Source organism: Gymnodraco acuticeps, unplaced genomic scaffold, assembly GCF_902827175.1.
Source record: "Gymnodraco acuticeps unplaced genomic scaffold, fGymAcu1.1, whole genome shotgun sequence".
NCBI lineage: Eukaryota > Metazoa > Chordata > Actinopteri > Perciformes > Bathydraconidae > Gymnodraco > Gymnodraco acuticeps.
The window spans coordinates 280,478-302,401 of NW_022991720.1; the positions used below are offsets into that span (position 1 = coordinate 280,478).

Consider the following 21,924-nt stretch of genomic DNA (forward strand, 5'->3'; position numbering starts at 1 on the left):
GCTCCAAGATGGTGGAATGAGCTCCCCATTGACATCAGGACGGCAGATAGCTTGCACATCTTCCGGCGCAAACTGAAAACTCATCTCTTTCGACTCCACTTCGAGCGTTAGAACTACTAACGAAGCACTTTTATACTAATAAAGGACTGGCTTACCTAAAGCCAGTGGAGTAGCACTTGAAATGTTTGGCTCTATGAAACCTGATGTACTTATATGATTCTGTTTTCTTCAAGGTTGTGTCTTCCTGGTCGAATGTACTTATTGTAAGTCGCTTTGGATAAAAGCGTCAGCTAAATGCAATGTAATGTAATTTTCTCTCTCCATTCATTCTACTGAGCCGAGTGAGGGAGATTGGAGTCAGGCTTAAGGGAAAACTAAAATGTGCATGCTCTACACTCTCGACAGCAAGGCATGATGGGTAATTTGTGAAGTTTTGCTCTCGAGAATGTCAGGCCATTTTGTCTTCATGTGCCAATGAGCAGCTCTCATAACAATGGACGAAGCCTCCAGTCTCTGTTAATAAATTAAAGTATAAAGTTTGCATATTTGAAATTAAATGTTTAAAGAAAAAAACTTGATTCTAAACATGACATTGACAATGTGTTCTCCTTTCATGAAAATGTTTCATATTCCCTCTTGTTAAAATTGCATATTATTACTATAAGTCTTTATTTTATCTTTACATTTTTAATTGTTCATTAAGTAAAAGTTGAACCTATGTGACCTCCTTCTCCCTCAAAGATAGAAAAAGGGAAACCACCTGATGCAGAGAGGGAGGAGTGTGAAGAGAATGGGGGGCTTTTTAGGCTTGGAGGCTTGAGAGCTTGGGGGAAAGCTTTTGGAAGCTGGATTCCGGGTCTTGGGCCCTGGGCCTGGGAACTTTTAGACTGCTTTTTTTGGACATTTGACTTCTGATCCTGTTGCTTTTATATTTTGACTTTGTGTCTTGTTATATTAGGGATTCTTGTAAATCCGCAATTTTTGTTAAAACCTTAATAAAACCGGTTTGTACTTAGTACATTTCGACCCACGTCCTGCTCTCTCTCTCGTGGTCTCTGAAGGTATCTGCTTGGTCTTAGAGTGAGGTAAGAACACGCTTCCTTGGAAACGGCTGACATTCGTTGATCATTTGGATTTGAAATTGTTTAACATTAAAGGTCTTTAATGACATCCACTTAAACACAGACAGTGGCAGAACTTCAGTGTTAGTATTATTACATCTCAGTGCTGCGTTTGACACTGTTGACCACAGCATATTACTAGACCGACTGGAAAACTGGGTGGGACTTTCGGCAACAGTTCTAAATTGGTTTGAATCCTATTTAAAGGACAGAAACAACTTTGTTTCTATAGGTAAATACACATCCGAGTTGACAAATATGACATGTGGGGTTCCTCAAGGCTCCATCTTGGGGCCTCTTCTCTTTAACATCTACATGCTACCACTGGCTCAGATAATGAAAAACAACAAAATAAGTTACGATAGCTATGCAGATGACACACAAATTTACGTAACAATTTCACCAGGAGACTATGCTCAAATTCAAACACTGAGTAAGTGCATTGAACAAATCAATGACTGGATGTGTCAGCACTTTCTCCAATTAAACAAAGATACAACTGAGGTAATGGTTTTTGGAGCCAAGGCAGAACGTATAAAAGTTAGCGCTGAGCTTCAGTCTGCAATGTTCAAAACAACAGATAAAGCCAGAAATCTAGGTGTAGTCATGGACTCTGACCTGAGTTTCAACAGTCACATTAAAACAGTTACTAAATCAGCCTACTATCACCTAAAGAATATATCTAGGATTAAAAGACTAATGTCACAGCAGGATTTGGAAAAACTTGTCCATGCTTTTATCTTCAGTAGACTCGACTACTGCAATGGTGTATTCACAGGTCTCACTAAAAAATCTATTAGGAAGCTGCAGCTGATTCAGAACGCCGCTGCTCAAGTCCTCACTAACACTAAGAAAGTGGATCACATCACTCCTGTTCTGAAGTCTTTACACTGGCTTCCTGTGTGTCAAAGAATAGATTTCAAAATACTGCTGCTGGTTTATAAAGCACTGAATGGTTTAGGCCCACAATACATTTCTGACCTCCTGCTAAATTATGAACCATCCAGATCTCTCAGGTCTTCAGGGACTGGTCAGCTTTCTGTCCCCAGAGTCAGAACTAAACATGGAGAAGCAGCGTTCAGTTATTATGCTCCAAATATCTGGAACAAACTCCCAGAAACCTGCAGGTCCGCTGCAACTCTGACTACTTTTAAATCCAGGCTGAAGACTTTTCTTTTTGTCGCTGCTTTTAATTGAACTATTCATATCTTAGACTGCACTGTAACTTTTATCCATGTATTTTTTCTTTTAATGTTTATTTTATTAGCTTAGGGGGGGGGGGGGGGGGGGAGACGGGTAATCCAGATATGTTCTGTGGAGGGTAGCCGAGGCCCCAGCCGAAGAGATGCAGCGGAGCTAGCCAGCGAGGCTAACCGCACCGGCGGGCAGCCGTGGGTTTGTCGAGCACTCAGTGGTGATGATGGCACAGGGTAGAGTCGGCAATGAGTGATCGAAAGTCGGCAACGGGTAGTCCAGAGTCAGGGCAGGCAGGGAAGGCAGGACAGAGCAATCCGTCGGGAGACGACAGGAAAGCAGAGATCACCTAGCCTGGAGCCGGAGTAGCTGCTACAACTAACTCCTACAGCTAGCTACAGGAGCTGGTGTAGCAGCTACTGCATACCGGTAAGAAATCAGAGGAATTGGGTGTAAAGACGTGTTCACATAAAACGTGAAGATATGAGATACACGGCTGAGTAAGAGGCCGACAGTTAGAGCCGGCAAAAGAACGACAAACAAAACAAAAACCAAAAAAAACACTACTAGGTGCATCCGGAGAAGCGGCGAACAGTCTACACCAGCATCCTCTCTCAACCTACAGCGTCGTATTCAATTACAGAGTGGAACTTCCCCTCGATTCTATTGGCTCTAGCGGTTAAAAAGAGATGTCAATCATCAAAATCGACCAAGGGGGGCCAGAGATAGGTCCACCCAAATGACCCCAGAAGTGTGTTTTCTTATTCTAAAAAAATGTGTTGCTGTAAAACAGGCCCAGGGTTTAACAGGTCATGCCCCAAGCCTGTTTTTCAGGTCTTAGGCTCGAAAATGACATTCCCGGAACAAATGACTATAACTTCCCTTCTAAAAAGGGGTACATGTTCTCAAAGCAATGATAAGTCTGTGAGTTGGATGTAGAAAAGTCAGAATCAATATAGATTTTTTTTTATTTTAAAGTAAATTCAGATTGAACATAGTAAAAAAAAAAAAAGGTAAATTATAGTGTCTGTCCAAAAAAGGAATCCAAACTATAACATAATAAATACCCTGTATCAAGATTGATGCAAAACAAGTGACATTTGACCTTTTTAGAGAGGTTTAGCAAAAAATAACCCACCTCTGGGGTCATTTGGGTGGAAATGGGTGTATTTGCCGTTTCTCTGGAACCCATTGGTCGACTTTGATGATTGACACCTCTTTTGAACCGTTCGAGCTAGGGATCAACCGATATGGCTTTTTCGAGGACGATACCGATTATTAGTAATCAAGGAGACCGATAACCGATATACATTTGCAGTAAAATCAGAAAATCTTGGTGTCAAAATGTAGAATAACACAAACTCCAACACAACTCAACACAACTTATTTGAAATGCATTTAAGCATATATTATGTTTAATGAACTTTTAAACATCTTACAACTGGTTTCCTCTCTGTGCCCTTTTCTTTAGTGCAGCCATCTGCAATGAGTTAGAGAGAGAGACAAGAAGTGGGGCTGCAGGCTGATATGCTAAACTAACAATAATGCTTAATTTATTATATCAAAACAATGCCGTCTATCTAGCATAACATCCCAATAAGCTGCTAGCAACTGCAAAACACTAGTGCTAGCTAATGTTTTGCAAACTATTAAAAGTGAGGCTATTACAGTAGACCTAACGTTAGTCTAGTAGCCTCACTTCTAATATTTTGCTAAACATTTGCTAGATACATGTTGGCTAGCTAATGAGCTTCACATATCAACCTGAAAATCTGCGAGGCTCCACTCGCAGCCCCCCCCCCCCCCCCCCCTCTCCGCACCACAGTTACTCCGCTGCGAGACGCTGCACGCACCCCCAACTCTGACTGACTTCCCGCGTCCCTGTGTAACTGGGAAACTGATAGAATTGGATCATAAGATCGTGGTGTTTTTGCAACTTCAGCATAGGGGATTGGGATGTTTATTGAACTTCGGCTTAACACATGTATGGCTCTGCCGCTCAGCTCTGCTGCTTGCTTCAGTCTGTGTCTGCGTTCTTTCGCACCTGCCTGTAATCTGAGAAGGTCCCGCCTCTCTGGCTCGCTCCCGCCCGGAAAATCTTCAATAATATAGATAGATAGCGCTGTGGGCGGGACATTGCTCGTGTACACAGAGTGGTGACTGCAGCCAGAGAAACGGCCGCATCAGAGCCAAAGTTTTATCGGCAATTTGATTAAAAAAAAAGGACGATACCGATAATCGGTCCTCTGAAAATGTTACGCTCTGAAATCTGAAAACTAGGTTTATTGCTGATGGATTATCAGAAATCCTTTCAAAGTGACACAGACACATTGGATTGACCTTCAGCAGCGTTTTAATCGTTGTAATGCCATTGAAGACAACTTTTGATCAGAAAACAACAAAGGTAAGACATATTGCCGTGTTGGCTACCTAACACTACGTGGTGTGATGTCTGTTGCGGCTTTCACACCAGCGCTTTTCCCATTCTAGCTCCGTGTTAGAACTTTTCTGGTTCAGCTCCGGTTTCCCTTTTCTGCTCCAGCTTTGTTCACACCGCCCAGAGCCCGACTGGTGCTGGCACTGGTGCGTCATGACGTCACCGTTTACATCGCTGATTTGCTCCCCAACGGCGCTCACAACAACAACAACTGCGTCGGGTAGGTGATCGTGTTGCTTTTAATCATACAAGCCAAATTAAATTAAATAACGACTTCTCCAACCTTGTACTTTTCTCCAGCACGGCACCGTGGTTCATTGTTTATTAATGTGTTATGTGTTAATATTAGAAATAACCGACACTTTTAAAAGGAAGGAGAAACTGCCCCAGAACGGTGAAAAGGCCAAAAAAATAACAGCCCAGATAGCTGAATTCATCGTGTTGGATGACCAGCCGTTATCCGTTACCTTTTTTTCCTCTTAATGCATTGCATAAAGATCGGATCGGGAAAAATCGGTATCGGCTACTTGATCCATACCAATTTGCCTATAAGCAAGGGGGTGGTACGGAAGATGCTGTTGCTACTCTGGTTCATATCATTACTAAACATTTAGATAAGCGTCACACCTATGCAAGAGCCCTCTTCCAATACTTCTCAGCAGCATTCAACACAATACAAGCAGATATCTTGGTGTCAATAATTGCCAAAATGGAAGTAAATCCAAACCTGATTTACTTGTATGCTGCTTCCTCATCAGTAGAGAGCAACTTGTGAAGGTTAACAAAACCCTGTAATTTGCCATCACAACCAATGTAGGGGCCCCCCAGGGCTGTGTAAGTTCAGCTGTGCTCTTTACTAGCTTATTTTTAGCTTTTTTTGATGACTTTACTGAACTGCTGTCTATAGTGTGTATTAGTGTTGTCACGATACCAACATTTTGGTTTCGATACCGATACCAAGAATTGCGATTCCGATTCTTTTTCGATACTTTTCTTAAAAAAAAGGGAAACAGTCTTAAATGTAATTATTGTGCTTTATTTCACACCAGAACCATAACACAAACTTTTAAACAATGAGAACAATAAACAAAATAAATGACAAGAATTCGTATTAAATAAAATTAAGCATCATCTCAAACAACTTTTTTTTTTTATAAAATATAATTGTTTTTATATTTTATTAACATGTAATAGTACAGTAATATAAATAATTATTGACAAAATGTATATTGCAGATGTTAGCCACATTGGTAAGTTAGCTAAAAAGATAGCCATATTAGACAGTTATCAATGCCATTAATTGCCTCGTCAAACTACGAAAACGTTCGTTTGTCACAAAATAAATTACACTTGTTTGACTTAGATTTGAGGGCATGGGCTGAGCATGATGTAATTATATTATCTATCACATTCGCTAACCTATCTGTCTTGAAATTCTTTAAACAGCTCTGGATGTCGGTCGGCGAGGTGCTTAGCCAAGTTTGATGTGTTGGCTCCAGTCCCTTGGTTTGCAGGGATCTAAAACATTTCTCACAGACAGGCCTCGTGGTGTCCGTAGGCTTGCCCTCACTGTCAGAGATATAGCTCAAATACTTCCAAATTTAGCTTCTGGCGTCTTTTTTGTCAACAAGCTGAGGCGCAGCGGCAGTTGCACTCCCACTTGCAGCCATGCTTTTCGTTTTCTCACATGCTCTGGCAGCTAGCGCGTGGCCGAGTGCACAAGAGAGAGGGGAGGGACTTAGAACGTGCTTGAGAGGGGTGGGACTGCAGGCACGGCTGCAGTGCAGGGAGTGGAAGCAGAGCGCTGAACACACACGGCTCTTATTAAAACGGCGCTTTTTCACCGGAGTACTTTTCCCCGTCATTCTTAAAGTACCGATACTAATGAAACGGAGGAATCATACCGTTTTTAACGGCAGGGTATCGCGGTACCTTTCAAGTATCGGTACACCGTGCAACACTAGTGTGTATTGACTTTGAGTGTCAAGTTATTGTTGATGATTTTAACATCCATGTTGACAACCCCCAGGACAGAGGGACTAAAGAACTGTTTTGTGTTCTTGATAACTATGGACAGACTCAGCATGTGACAGAGCCCACGCACAATAAGGGGAACACTCTGGACTTAATTATCTCAAAGGGTCTGAATATCTCTGAGGTTGAGGTGACTGATGTTGCACTCTTTGATCATTCCTGTGTTTTCTTTGAGAGCTCTATTTCTAACACAAATGTTCAAAAAGAGGTAACCACAAAGCGATATTTCACTGAAAATATTAAGGAAATGTTTTACTAACATTTTTTCTTTCACACTTGCCCTTGCTAACATCTCAATAAATGAGCTAGTAGTACATTTTAAAGATAAAGGAAGTGACTGGCAAGAAAATATCTCCATGGAAAAAGGCCATGTAGGAGCCAATTAACTGTGGGTATAAAGGTAGGAACCTATGTGTGTTGGTGAGAGGTTCCACCGGAAGGCCCATACCGTTTTTGACCACACGGAGAACACACACACGGAGCACACACACACGGAGAACACACACACACAAACACGGGATTACAAGCAAAGCAAAGGTATTGTGTAAACGGTAATATCGTGTGGTGAATATGGAAAGAAGCAAGTAAATGGAAACCAGTAAAATGGAAATAAATGGACTGTTTCAAACTGGAAACTTTGTTTCTGACCTTTATTCGGCAGCAAACTTGTGTGTGTTAATTACACCCAACAAGCGGATCCTCAGAGGCTTAAAGCGTTGGCTTAGCCTCTACAGGTCATGACCTTGAGAACAGAAAAAAGTGTGTCGAAAAGCTGAACGTAGGTGGCGAAAAACTAATTCGCTTAAAAGCTTAAGTTTTTGGGCTGTTTTTGTGCTCCCGTGAGGAGCGACGCATCCAGAGCCCATGTGAAAAAATCATCTTCCAGACTGTTAATATTGTTACTGCTATTACTCTCTGGTAACGTCAACATGAACCCTGGTCCTGAGTGTTTCTCTGCTTCCTTGCATCATTTGCCAACTCCTAATGAGTTTAACTGTAGGCAAGGATTGGGTTTTCTGCATGTTAATGCTAGAAGCCTAGTGCCCAAATTAGATGTTTTCAAGACCTGGGTTTTAGTTGCTAAGCCTGGTATTGTTGTAGTTTCTGTAACCTGGTTAAAACCGTCTGTCACTGACACTGTTATTCACATTGATGGATATAATGTATTCAGAGCAGATCGTAAGGGCAGAGCTGGTGGTGTTGCAATATACACTGCTGAGAAACTACAGTGCTCAGTCCTTCACTCAATTTAAATTCCAAGGCAATTTGAGTTGCTAGCAGTCCAAATAACTATAGCAAATGCTCCTCTCACTGTTATTGGTCTCCATCGGCCATCATGGATGCAACTACTAGCCTTTCTGAATTGTTGTCTACGTTTTCTTCTGAAATCATATTATTGGGTGATTTAAATTGGGATTGGTTGAGTGATAAATCTTCACAGTTTAAGCAGGTTTGTGATTCTTTGAACTTAACTCAGCTTATTAATAGTCCCACTAGAATAAACCCTGCCAAACCCAATAACGATACCCTTATAGATGTCATTCTAACAAATGCAGCTCATAAGTATGTGTCTGTTGGTGTTTTTCGTAATGATATCAGTGACTATTGCACTATTGCTTGCGTTAGGAGCACTAAATTGCCCAAAGCCAAGGGCCTTATTGTGCTCAGACGCTGCTTCAAACACTTCTCTGAGCAGGCTTTCCTACACGATCTGGCGGAGGTTAAATGGCACTTCATAGCGTTAATTCCATCTGTCGATGTTGCCGTCCAATTTGTTATTGATCACTTTTTATCGATTATTAATAGACATGCCCCCCTTAGAAAATTCAGAGTTAAGAATAGGAACACTCCATGGTTTACTAGAGAATTATCTGATCTAATTCATGATCAAAATAAGCAATGGTCCTTAGCTAGAAAGTCTAACACTAGTGATGACTGGTTTCTTTTTCGTGTCCTCAGAAATAAATGTTCAGCCCTTATTAAAAAAGCTAAAGCTGATTAATATCTGAGCTTAACCACTGATTGTTTTAATGACCCTTCCAAGTTCTGGAAAACAATTAAATCACTTTAGAACAAGAAGGTTTCTAGTTTCCCACAAAAACTGAAGGTCAGTGACTTTTATTTCAGATTCAGATGGTATGTCTAATGCTTTCAATGCTCACTTCAAAAAGGCTGGTCACATTTTTGATGAGCAAAGTCATGACTCTCTAAATGGTCGTACTCACAGCATTAGTCAAGAGATGAACTCCCCTGTTTTTGATTTAGCTTATTTCTCAGTCTCTGAAGTCTTACAGGGTTTGCATTCAATTGACCCTAAAAAGTCTGCCGGGCCTGACGGCCTCGACCCGTTCTTTAAAAAAATTGCAGCTCAGATTATAGCACAACCAGTAACTGATATTTTGAATCTCTCCCTGTCCACTCACACACTGCCAGCTGTGTGGAAGCAAGCTCTGGTATCGCCCCTCTTGAAAGCTGGTGATCCAACAGAGTTGAATAACTATCGTCCCATCTCAAATCTTTCTGTGTTATCAAAGATTATTGAGTCCCTAGTTTCTACATTACATCGCATTTAGCTGACGCTTTTATCCAAAGCGACTTACAATAAGTACATTCGACCAGGAAGACACAACCTTGAAGAAAACAGAATCATATAAGTACATCAGGTTTCATAGAGCCAAACATTTCAAGTGCTACTCAACTGGCTATAGATAAGCCAGTCCTTTATTAGTATATAAGTGCTCCGTTAGCAGTTCTTTGTTCTACTCAGCTAAAACTTTTTTTAAATTCACACAACATCCTTAACCCTATGCAATCTGGATTCAGATCAAAGCACAGCACTGTGACTGCCAGTCTGAAAGTCTTAGACGATATTAAGGCTGCTTTGGATAACAAATCTGTTTGTATTGTTTATTGACCTAGACAAAGCATTTGACACTGTAGATCACCACATTATGTCTAATGTTATGTTGATGTCTCGTTTCGTTCATATTGCCATTTGCTGGTTTCAGAGTTATCTAACCGACCGTACTCAATGCGTCAGGTTGGGTAGTACTGTCTCTGACCCTGTCACCTTGAAGAAGGGAGTTCCACAGGGCTCTATTTTGGGGCCTTTGCTCTTTTTATTATATGTAAACAATATTTGTAATCAGATGCAATTTTCTACCTATCATATGTATGCTGATGACACTATCGTATACTCATGTGCTCCTTCTCTGGATATGGCCATTTCCAATTTAAAATCCGATTTTATCACGCTGCAGCATGAACTTCTTGATTCCAAACTGCTTTTGAACAGTAACAAAACCAAAGCATTACATTGCATTTAGCTGACGCTTTTATCCAAAGCGACTTACAATAAGTGCATTCGACCAACAAAATACAAACTTGAAGAAAACAGAATCATATAAGTACATCAGGTTTCATAGAGCAAAAACATTTCAAGTGATACTCAACTGGCTTTAGGTAAGCCAGTCCTTTATTAGTATATAAGTGCTTTGTTAATAGTTCTATTGCTCGAAGTGGAGTCGAAAGAGATGAGTTTTCAGTCTGCGCCGGAAGGTGTGTAAGCTATCTGCTGTCCTGATGTCAATGGGAAGCTCATTCCACCATTTTGGAGCCAGGATAGCAAACCCACGTGTTTTTGCTGATGGAAACTTGGTCCCCTTCGCAGCGAGGGTGCAGCGAGCTGTTTGGTTGATGCAGAGCGGAGTGCACGTGCTGGGGTGTACAGTTTAACCATGTCCTGGATGTATGAAGGGCCAGATCCATTCGCAGCATGGTAAGCAAGTACCAGTGTCTTGAAGTGGATTCTAGCAGTTACCGGAAGCCAGTGAAGGGTGCGGAGGAGCGGCGTGGTGTGGGAGAATTTAGGAAGGTTGAAGACCAGACGAGCCGCTGCATTCTGGATGAGCTGCAGAGGTCGGATGGCACATGCAGGTAGACCAGCCAGGAGGGAGTTGCAGTAGTCTAGGCGTGAGATGACGAGAGCCTGGACCAGAACCTGCGTGGCTTTCTGGGTCAGCTGGGGACGTATCCTCCTGATGTTGTAAAGCGTGTATCTGCAGCAGCGGGTTGTAGCAGCTATGTTTGCAGTGAAGGACAGGTTGTTATCTAGGATCACACCCAGATTCCTTGTAGTCTGAGTCGGGGAAACAACAGAGGTGCCGATGTTGATTGTTAGGTCAAGAGTGGGACAATCTTTTCCCGGAAGGAAAAGCAGTTCAGTCTTGTCAAGGTTGAGCTTGAGGTGATGAGCAGACATCCACTGAGAGATGTCAGCTAGACAAGCAGAGATGCGTGCAACGACCTGGGTCTCTGAGCGGGGAAAGGACAGAATTAATTGGGTGTCGTCAGCGTAGCAGTGGTAGGAAAAACCATGTGAGCTAATGACAGATCTGAGCGAGTTTGTGTACAAGGAGAAGAGGAGGGGACAAAGAACAGAGCCCTGAGGGACCCCTGTAGTTAATTGACAAGGGTCAGACTCAGACCCTCTCCAAGTAACCCTGTAGGTGCGGTCTTTCAGGTATGAGGTGATGAGGGAAAGTGCAGAGCCTGAAACTCCAAGTTCTTGGAGAGTGCGAAGGAGGATCTGATGATTCACCGTGTCGAATGCAGCAGACCGGTCCAAAAGGATGATGACAGAGGAGAGGGAGGCTGCTTTAGCAGTGTGAAGTTCCTCAGTGACAGCAAGGAGGGCAGTTTCTGTGGAGTGACCTGCCTTGAAACCAGACTGGTGCGGATCCAGAAGGTTGTTCTGATGGAGATAACAGGAGAGTTGTTTAAAGACAGCGCGTTCAAGTGTTTTAGACAGGAACGGGAGGAGAGAGACAGGCCTGGAGTTTATAACATCAGAGTGGGTTTCTTTAGGAGAGGGTTTACTCTTGCCTACTTGAGACTGTTTGGAAAGTGACCAGAAGTTAGAAATGGGTGAGAAACGGTAGAACATCAGGAGCGATAGTCTGAAGGAGGTTTGAGAGGATAGGGTCCAGGACAGGTGGTAGGGCGGGCAGAGGTAATGAGGGTAAGAACCTCACTTGGAGAGAGAGGGGAAAAGGAGGTCAGTATGTGGGTGAAAGGAGGGTCTGGTGACCCAGTGGTGAGTAAAGGTGAGCGAATATCATCAACCTTTTTTTCAAAGTGGTTAACAAAGTCGCTTGACAGAAGGGAAGAGGGGGAAGGGGCTTTGGGGGGGTCCAGGAGGGAGGAGAAGATGGAAAATAGTTTTTTGGGATTGGAATAGGAAGATTGGATCTTATCTTGAAAGAAAGTGCTTTTTGCCTGAGAGATCGAATCAGAGAAAGAGGAAAGGAGAGCCTGATAGGTTAGGAGGTCGTCATGGTGTTTGGATTTCCACCGTTTCTGCTCTGCTGCCCGAAGGACGGTTCTATTAGCACGCAGTGCGTCATTTAGCCAGGGAGCAGGAGGGGACTGACGAGCCTGCCGAGATGTGAGAGGACAGAGAGAGTCCAGAGAGGATGAGAGAGTAGAGAGGAGAGTTTCTGCAGCAGAGTTTGGAGGTAGGAGTTGGAACGAGTCAGAGGAAGGGAGGGCTGAGAGCACCGATGAGGCAAAGGTAGAGGGGGAGAGGGAACGAAGGTTACGGCGGACAGGTGCAGGATGAGAAGAGATTAGTTCGTTATGTTTGGAAAGGGGTAGAGAGAATGAAATGAAGAAGTGATCGGATGTGTGGAGCGGGTTTACAGAGAGGTTAGAAGTAGTGCAGTTCCTTGAGAATATGAGATCAAGGACATTGCCAGCTTTATGAGTTGGAGGGGACGGAGACAGTGAGAAAGCAAAGGCGGTTAACAGAGATGTTAGTTCGTCTATCTTCCCTGTCTGGAGGTTGAAGTCTCCGAGAAGTACAGCGGGAGGGCCAGTTTCAGGGATGTGTGAGAGGAGATGATCTAATTCCTCCAAGAAGTCCCCCAAGGCGCCTGGTGGACGGTAGAGAACAACAATGGTTAATTGTATCGGATGGGTTACTGTGACGGCATGGAATTTAAAGGTGGAAGGAGTGAAGTTAGGTAGCTTGAAGAGGGAAAAGCTCCATTTGGGAGAGAGCAGGAGACCAGTGCCACCTCCTCTGCCAGTGGGTCTGGGTGTATGGAAGAAGGAATATGCTGTGGAGAGAGCTGCTGGGGTGGATGTGTTGGATGGAGTAATCCACGTCTCAGTGAGAGCAAGGAAATCCAGAGACTGCAGGGAAGCGTAGCCAGAGATGAAGTCAGCCTTAGGAACAGCTGACTGGCAGTTCCACAGGCCGCCTGAAACTAGATGTTGGATGTCAGTGGGGCATGTGGGATAGACGAGAGCAGGCCGGTTATATCGATTAGTAAAGCAATGCTTTTTGCTCCCAAGTCAGCGTCCTCTTGCCTCTCCCTTGATGGCGTCTCTGTTGAGTTTGTCGATACCTACACATATCTTGGCTTTTGGTTGGACAGTAATCTGAACTTTAAACATCACATTGGAGTTCTATCAAATACATTGAAATGCACTCTTGGCTTCCTTTACAGACTTAAATGTTGTTTTTCAACTTCATCCCGTAAAAGATTGGTCTCTGGCTTATTCCTGTCCCAGCTGGACTACGGTGATACCATTTATAGATTTGCCTGTCCCACTGTTTTGGCCAAACTTGACCCACTCTACCATGCGTTATATATCAAATGCACCCTATAGGACTCATCATTGCAAACTGTATAGCCTAACTGGATGGTCCTCACTTACTATGCGTAGGATGCAGCATTGGTTTTTATTAATGTATAAAGCCATTTTTGGTAAGCTTCCACTGTACATATGTGCCAAATTTGCTCCAGTTTGTGACTCTTACAACCTCAGATCCAGCGCCTGGATACGGTTCCAGGTTCCTGCTGTGCGGACTGAGGCTGGGAAAAGGAGCCTTTTTTATTATGGTCCTTGGTCTTGGAATGACCTTCAATCACGCCTCAAACTGACGGCACTTGTCTCAATTGCATGTTTTAAGTTGAAGTTGTCTGAGGTCCTTACCACCAGCTGCTCTTGCAGTAATATGTAGTGTACCTTTCTTACTGTCCTAATGTGCACAATGTAGTGACTGCTTTTTCATCTTTTGTTTTCTTAGTTATGTTCTCTGTATTTTATATGTTTGTGTTTTGTAACGTTGCTGCCTTCTTGGCCAGGTCAGCATTGCAAATGAGATTTTATCTCAATGCTTTTTTATCTGGTTAAATAAAGGTTAAATAAAAATAAAATAATCTCTAGGTTCATTTTGACATCTATAAAGAGAGACTTGGCTTTTATAATTTGGAATTGAAAAATGCACGACAGTCTTTCTTCTCTGACATCATTGCCAAAAACTAAAACGCATGTGCCTTGTTTGCTACTGTTGACAGACTAAACCCCAGTGTCAGTAGTAGGGCTGTGCAATTAAATCGTATTTTAAATCGCGATTACGATTATGGCTTGCGACGATTATGAAAACAGCATAATTGAAAAAATACGATTATTTTGCTGGGTGCGCTTTCGCCCCTCTCTAAAAGCCCACGTGGGAGTGACATGTGTTGTGAGTGTTCAGCGCAAGCGAAGATGTCAGAACAAGAGCAGCAACTCGTTAAAAAGAAGGGTCAAACTATTTCCACTATTTGGAAGTACTTTGGCTTTCAGGAGTCCGACGTGGAGCAAAACAAAGTACAGTGCAGGATTTGTTACCAGGTTGTGTTGGCACCACACGCTAACACAACCAATCTCTTTAATCATCTGAAATACAACCACAAAGTGCAATACGACCGGGCAATAATACAACAAAAAGCAGACCAAAAAGCAGATGCCCGCTCAACTTCATCCACCACATCATCACAGTCATCGATTCAGGACGCATTGTACAGAGCAACGGCCTACGCGACGAGCTCGCAGAGACATATTACAGGTGTCATTACATTTCACATCGCTAAAGATATGTGCCCAGTTAGCACTGTTAGCAACCAGGGCTTTAAGCAACTTGTGAACACGTTGGACAAGCGTTACGCAATGCCGTCTCGGTATTATTTCAGCAGGTCTGCGCTGCCTGCGCTCTATGACAAGTTGAGAGAGATGTGGCTTCAGCTGACTACTTTGCGACCACAACGGACCTATGGTCTAGCCCAGGGGTGCCCAACCAGTCGATCGATCGCGGGGAGATTCCCAGTCGATCGCGAGATGTGTCTAAAAATAGAACAATAATATTCTGTTTTATCGTTAATGTCCTGTAACTAGGGGTGTAACGGTTCACAGAAGTCACGGTTCGGTTCATACCTCGGTTTGGGGGTCACGGTTCGGTATGGGTTCGGTACAACAAGGAAAAGCAACAAAAAAAAATCCCAAATGCATAATTTTGTTGCTGTTATTTATTTTTAACAGTAGCGCAAGTTTTGGTATGAAACTAAGGAACTCTAACATTTGGAATCATTAACTGTATTACACAGTTAAAAACAAACCACAAACAGTAACACTTAGATGGCCATATTATTTATAATGGCTGATGTCAAACAAAAAGCACAGCTGTACAACTAAAAAGAATGTCTTGAAAATATTAAAAATAAATAATAAGTGTTTCAATCACAATCAATAAAAGGCAATACAGAACTGTATAACATCTCCTGATGTCAAAATATAAAATAAATACAATGATAAATATATAACAAAATAAAATCTGTACCTTTAGGAGCAATGTCTAACATGTGTAATTAACTTGTGAGTGTGTGAGGCCATTATGCCTAAATAAAGGTACTCAAGCTTTACTCTATTTTCAAGTTGTTCTTCAAAAAGATGAGTTTGTCTACGTTGTCAGTAGTGAGGGCAGATCTGTTGGCGGTAACTATGTCACCTGCCGTCGAGAAAACCCTCTCGCTGGTGACTGAGACATGATTGAGCATGTTTGACGTGTTACCACCAGCATACCGCACCGCTGTCGAACAACGCCGACACACCGTCCGATCCACAACTCGCACCCCATCATTGTTGTAGTCCACAGGGAACCCGAAATGTTCCCACACACCTGATTTAAAAGAAGCAGGTGGGTCTTCTAGCTCCTGTGTGTTGTGTGAACTCGCCATAGCCAGCGCCATATAGATAGAATCTATCTATTCTATCTATATGGCGCTGGCCAGAGCCCTAGAGATCTCTCTAGGCTCTGGCCATAGCTACTAACTTTTCTTCTTCTGTTGTGTTTTGTTCTTGTTCTTCATTTGTTATTTACGAGCGGCTGGCTTTTAGGCGCAATACCGCCCCCTGGATTATATATAGTGTAATACTGCCCTGAGTGACAGACTTTTTTCCCACTCGTAAAAAAAGGCGTATTCGCCATGTGACTGCATGTGCCGAACCGTGACGTCCGAACCGTGACGGTACGGGACGAATACGGATACCGTTACACCCCTACCTGTAACATAATCTTCCTGTGCCAGAATAATGCACTTGAACGCATCAAAGCTTTGTGATTGGCCGGCGTCACCCCATGTGTCGGGGCGTGGCTGGTGGGCACTAGTGCGCGTGCGCTGACGTTGTCCGTGTCGACAGCAGTGACAGTCCGCACACACAAATGACCGCAATTATGGCAGAAGCAAAAAAGCCCCAAATATATAATTTTCACTCCGAGTGGGAGGATGATTATTTTTGTATCTATTCCAATTCAAAGTCCATCTGTCTCATCTGCAATGCGAGCGTGGCTTTATCGAAGAAGGGTAATTTAGGAGCGGCATTTCAAAACAGTGCACAAACGCTACAAGACGGAATTCCCTCCTAATTCTGCCCTACGCTCCCAAAAGGGGAGGGGCCTGAGAGGACAGCTAAATGCACAGCAGTCCATTTCCACCAGGCCCAACAACAAGAGCAAGGCTGCTACCAGAGCATCTTATCGTGTCAGTCACGTTCTTGCGAAACACATGAAGTCTTTTAAAGACGGCGAAGTTGTGAAAGAAGCATTCCTGGAGGCTGCCGACGCACTTTTGGGGGACAGTAAAAATAACAGTAGCATTTCAACAGGTTTTTGATATAATAAAAACTCAAGTTAGATACCGTTATTAATCTGCTGTAAGTTTTAGTTTGTTTGAATTTATTCATGATAATTATTGTACAAAATGGTATAAGAATGCAAACATTAAGATCTGTTCTGTTTAAATTGATTATAGTCTATTATCAATTCAGAAACTAGTGTTGCTTGCATCCTATTTTAAAGGCATTTCTTTTTATACTCTAATAAAATGCAACAAAAAATGGGTTTGATTCTATTAATGTTGTCTTTTTTATTGCACTGTTGCTGCAGCAGATTCCTGTGTAGCTTCAGATCTGAGTTGTCTTATTAGTAAGCCTAATTTATACTTTTGTAGCAACACTATTTTTATACAATGGCAAAGAAAGGGTTCAGAGTCTTTTCTTTTTTTCCTGTGTCATATGTGGCAGCACTGCCACAAGTTCCTCTTCAGAAAGGGTCTTCAGTACAGATGGCAATATTGTCACCTGCCTGCACTCATCTCTGAAACCAGACCATGTAAACAGGCTGGTGTTTCTTGCAAAAAATCTTTAAGAGATGACATGAGCAGCCCTACCAGCATTTGCCATGGTGGCCAAAACATTTTTCTTTGGTCTTAAAATTGTAGTTCAACATTTATTTCCTGTTACTTCTGGACCATGACGGTTGGCCAATCTTCAACGTTTAACTGAGTGGAATATGTGGAATATGTTGAACCAAAATGTTGGCTATATGTTAAGGAGTTTTCAGTGGGTTGTGACAGTGCACTGCAACATATTTGATTTCATTTATTTTAGTCTAATTTATTTGTATTTAGCATATTAATATATGTTTAGTATGGTTTTGGAAGTGCGCTCCAACATATTTGTTCTTGTTTAATGGAAAAATATTATTTGTTTTAAAGTTCAATAAATGGTCAATGAATAATCGTCAAAATAATCGTGATATCAATTATTGACCCAAATAATCGTGATTATGATTTTTGCCATAATCGCACAGCCCTAGTCAGTAGCCTCTGAACTTCTATCCACCATAGGATTGCAATGACTTTGCCTTCTTCACTGACAAAATTCAGAAAATTAGACAAGCAGTCAGTGCCTCTGCATCAGGTACAGCAGATGTGTTGTCCCTGTGTCCACTTGAAATCAATTGACTTGAAACACCATGACACAATTCCATCAGATTAATGATAAAAACCTAGAGAACATTATACAACTTCTGAAATACTCCTCCTGCTGCCTTGATATTATTCCAACAGAATTTTTCAAAGATGTTTTGCCTTGCATGGTCTCAGATCTACTTCATATAGTAAAACAAGTCTCTACATTCAGGTGTTTTTCCACAGGCCCTGAAAACTGCAATCATTAATCCGCTCTTAAAAAATAATAATCTAGATGCTTCAGTAATGAACAATTACAGGCTCATATCAAACCTCCCATCTCTAGGTAAAATCATTGAAAAAGTAGTTTTTCAACAGCTGAGTAATTTCTTGAATTCAAATAACTGTTTGATGTATTCCAGTCAGGCTTTCGACCAAACCACAACACTGAGACGGCTTTTGTTAAGGTCTTCAATGACATCCACTTAAACACAGACAGTGGCAGTTAGTATTATTAGAACTCAGTGCTGCGTTTGACACTGACCACAACATATTACTAGACTGACTAGAAAACTGGGTGGGACTTTCGGCAACAGTTCTTAATTGGTTTGAATCCTACTTAAGCTGTTAAGCCCCGAGCCTATTTTTCAGGTCTCAGGCTCGAAAATGACATTCCCAGAACAAATGACAATAACTTCCCTTCTAAAAAAGGAGTAAATTCATAATCTTTTTTTCTCAAAACAATGATAAACCTGTGAGTTGGATGTAGAAAAGTCAGAATCAATATAGATTTTTTTTTTTTTTAAAGTAAATTCAGATGGAACATAGTAAAAAAAAAAAATGGAAATGATTGTGTCCGTCCAAAAATGAACCATTACTTATAGTGAAAACCACACTTGACTGATGGGATAGTATACTAAAAGCTTTAGGAATCCAAACTATAACATATAATAAGTACCCTGTATCAAGATTGATTCAAAACAAGTGACATTTGAGCCTGAAACCTGAAAAACAGGCTTGGGGTTTAGGTTTAACAGGTTAAAGGACAGAAAAAAGGTTTAAATGCCATTTTCTGTCTTTCACTTTTGTAAAGCACTTTGAAAGGTGCTATATAAATAAACTTGCCTTGCCTTACTCTCTACACTGATGATTGTCGTACCAACACACCACATCAATTCATAATTAAGTATTCTGATGATACTGCAATAATATCTCTGCTAAGTAACACAGACGACCCTTAGCTGCACCAACAGGCTGTAAATCAGGTGGTTGAGTGGACTGATAACAATGCTCTTGAGATCAACACCAAGAAAACTGAGGAAATCGTTTTTGGCTCAACATCTGACTCCCATAAAGTCCCCATTGTCATCCATACAGATCAAATCAAGCAGGGAGTTTCGGGTGTAATGATTGACCGTCTGCTGTCATGGAAAGAGCATATTGAATATCTGTGCCAAAGGACAAAACAAAGAATGTATTTTCTCTGCCGCCTTAGGTCTTTTTGGGCGAGCAGAGAAATTCTTCTGTTGTTCTTTACATCTGTGATTTTGTCTGTTCTACAGCAGGGGTTCCCAAAGTGGGGGTCGCGAGATGATTCAAAATAAAAAATAAAATAATTTTGTTTTATAAAAAAATAATTATTTATTATTATCCAGTGTTTCCCACATTTGATTCTACTTGTAGGGGCACCGCACCCCCCACCCCCATGCAAATGAGCCATTATCTCATTAAATATGCACATATTTTAACACATTTCAGGAACACAATTCTGAACATTGGATAAAGTCAGGTTCGAAATTCTTGTTTCATTTTGTAGTCATATTAGAATCTAAAGTTTTTACAGAAGGGATTTAGGATATCTCTTTTTATCACTCCATACATCAGAAAATACTGTCAACAGCCCTAAAATATCAATTTTCGCCATGTTTTTTGGTATAAAATGTTATATAATTCAGGCTATGAATGATATATAAACAAACCCTTCTTTGAAAACCTTCATAATATTGATAGGAATATAACTGGAAGGTTTAGTCTATGTAAGTGCTACTGAAGTGGATGTTTCTCCTTCAGAAGAGAAAAAAACTCATTGAGAAAACAACCTTTAAAGATTGCTGTGTGGCGCTACCTAAACCCTCCTGTTCTCTGGATGACAGATTGCGCCTCGACACACACACTTTCTTTTTATTGTTCGGGATCATTTGTTTTTTGTATAACCTTGCTTCGTGCAAATTGTTGTCGTCTTCTCTGTGAACGTTTTTATCGCTGTTCTTTTGCCATTTTGAGATTTAAACTTCCAGCGGAAAGCTAACCAGGAAGTGTTTTAGCACACCACGTGACGCATCTGAACGAATCACGTTGTCAGAAATTGACAGCAGCCAATGAGATTTAGGTTTTTGGTTTAAGACCCCTTTGTACTTTCACGATGAAGGAAATGACCATATTTGGATCCGATGAGATTGTGCAGGAGAGACGGAGCTTTCCAACGATACCTCTGATTACATGGTGCAAACAGCGGTCGCGGTACTTTATGTTACGTTAGAATGCTAACTTTTGGTGAATTTAGGAGAAACCTACAGACGCAAATAGACAAACTATAGTAAAATAAACACTTAAATGTGTATTTTGTACGTTTTCCTTCCAAAAGCCTGAAAGAAAACATGTTATGGAATCAAAATAGCACAACATATCAAAATTGACCAGTGCATGAAAAACGATGTTTTTGCCTGCCGTGTCTCGCCTTAATGAGTGAGACACACCGGACTTGAGGATCTGTGGGTTTTGTATGTCGATGTAAGGGAAACACTGTTATTTGTTTTACTATTATTAATATTAACGTGTGCAGAGACATTTTTCAGGGGCGGTCTGCCCAGCTGTAGAATGTCTCGCCCCCGTTGACAATTCACTAACACCGTTCACATGGCGGGGGGTTGCCAGTCTCTGGCAAAGTGATTTTGGGGGTCATGGGCTGAAAAGTTTGGGAGCCCCTGTTCTACAGTACTGCAATGCTACCTGGTACAAGTGTTTGTCAACAGCTTTCAAATCAAAACTGCTCCACCTGTTAAAAATCTGCTCAAAGGTTGTTGGTCCACCCTGTCAGAGACTTTCTGACTCAGCAGACCATAATAACCTGAGAGGCTGTCCAACAACATCATCTGGGACCCAAAGCATGCTCTGAACAGCGAATATGAACTGCTGCCATCTAATGGAGATACAATAAAGTCAGACTGAAGCATCCTTTGTGCTCCAGTCAGTCCTCTCAGTAAATACAGAGCTGAATCCAGATCAAATGCACACTGAAGGCTCTTTGAGCAGGTTTTCTCTCACTGATCCTGCTGTTATGTTACATGTTTGTTGTTTGTTTCTCATGTATTGTGTCTTGATATTTGTTTATGTTGATGTTACACATGGAGCTGCTGTGATGCAAGTCACATTTCAGACTTGATCTGACAAATAAAGTATTATCGTATACAACAGGGGTGCCCAACCTTTTTAGAACCGAGAGCTACTTTTAAAGTTGCCAGTCTGCCGAGATCTACCAGTCCAAATAGAGAGGCGTAGCCATTACTGACAGCCTACTACCAGGTAAATACACACTTCTACTTGTATAAAACTGACCTTTGTACGATGAATACTTCATAAAATACTGCAGATCCTTTATCTTACCTCTTTCTAATCTACACAAGTATTTAACTGAAGTTACACAACAGTGTTGATACAGAGTTGGAGTTTATTCACACGTCACTACAGTGGGTAATGTTTTCAAGAAACATTGAACAGTGCTGCCACATATGACACAGGAAAAAAAGAAAATACTCTGAACCCTTTCTTTGCCATTATATAAAAATAGTGTTGCTACAAAAGTATAAATTAGGCTTACTAATAAGACAACTCAGATCTGAAGCTACTCAGGAATCTGCTGCCAAAGTGCAATAAAAAAGACACAATTAATAGAATCAAACCCTTTTTTTGTTGAATTTTAGTAGAGTATAAAAAGAAATGCCTTTTTAAAAAATAGGATGCAAGCAACACTAGTTTCTTAACCTGAATTGATAATAGACTA

At 41.5% G+C, this 21,924-nt stretch overlaps 2 protein-coding genes across 2 annotated transcripts in view; both read right to left on the reverse strand.

The window, feature by feature from the left end:
* Positions 1 to 21,924, reverse strand: part of LOC117534740 (zinc finger protein 239-like) — a 311,675-nt gene that overhangs the window by 32,406 nt on the left and 257,345 nt on the right. The window lies entirely within an intron of this gene.
* The window catches only part of LOC117534733 (zinc finger protein 708-like), a 36,925-nt gene that overhangs the window by 8,311 nt on the left and 6,690 nt on the right, over positions 1 to 21,924 (reverse strand). The window lies entirely within an intron of this gene.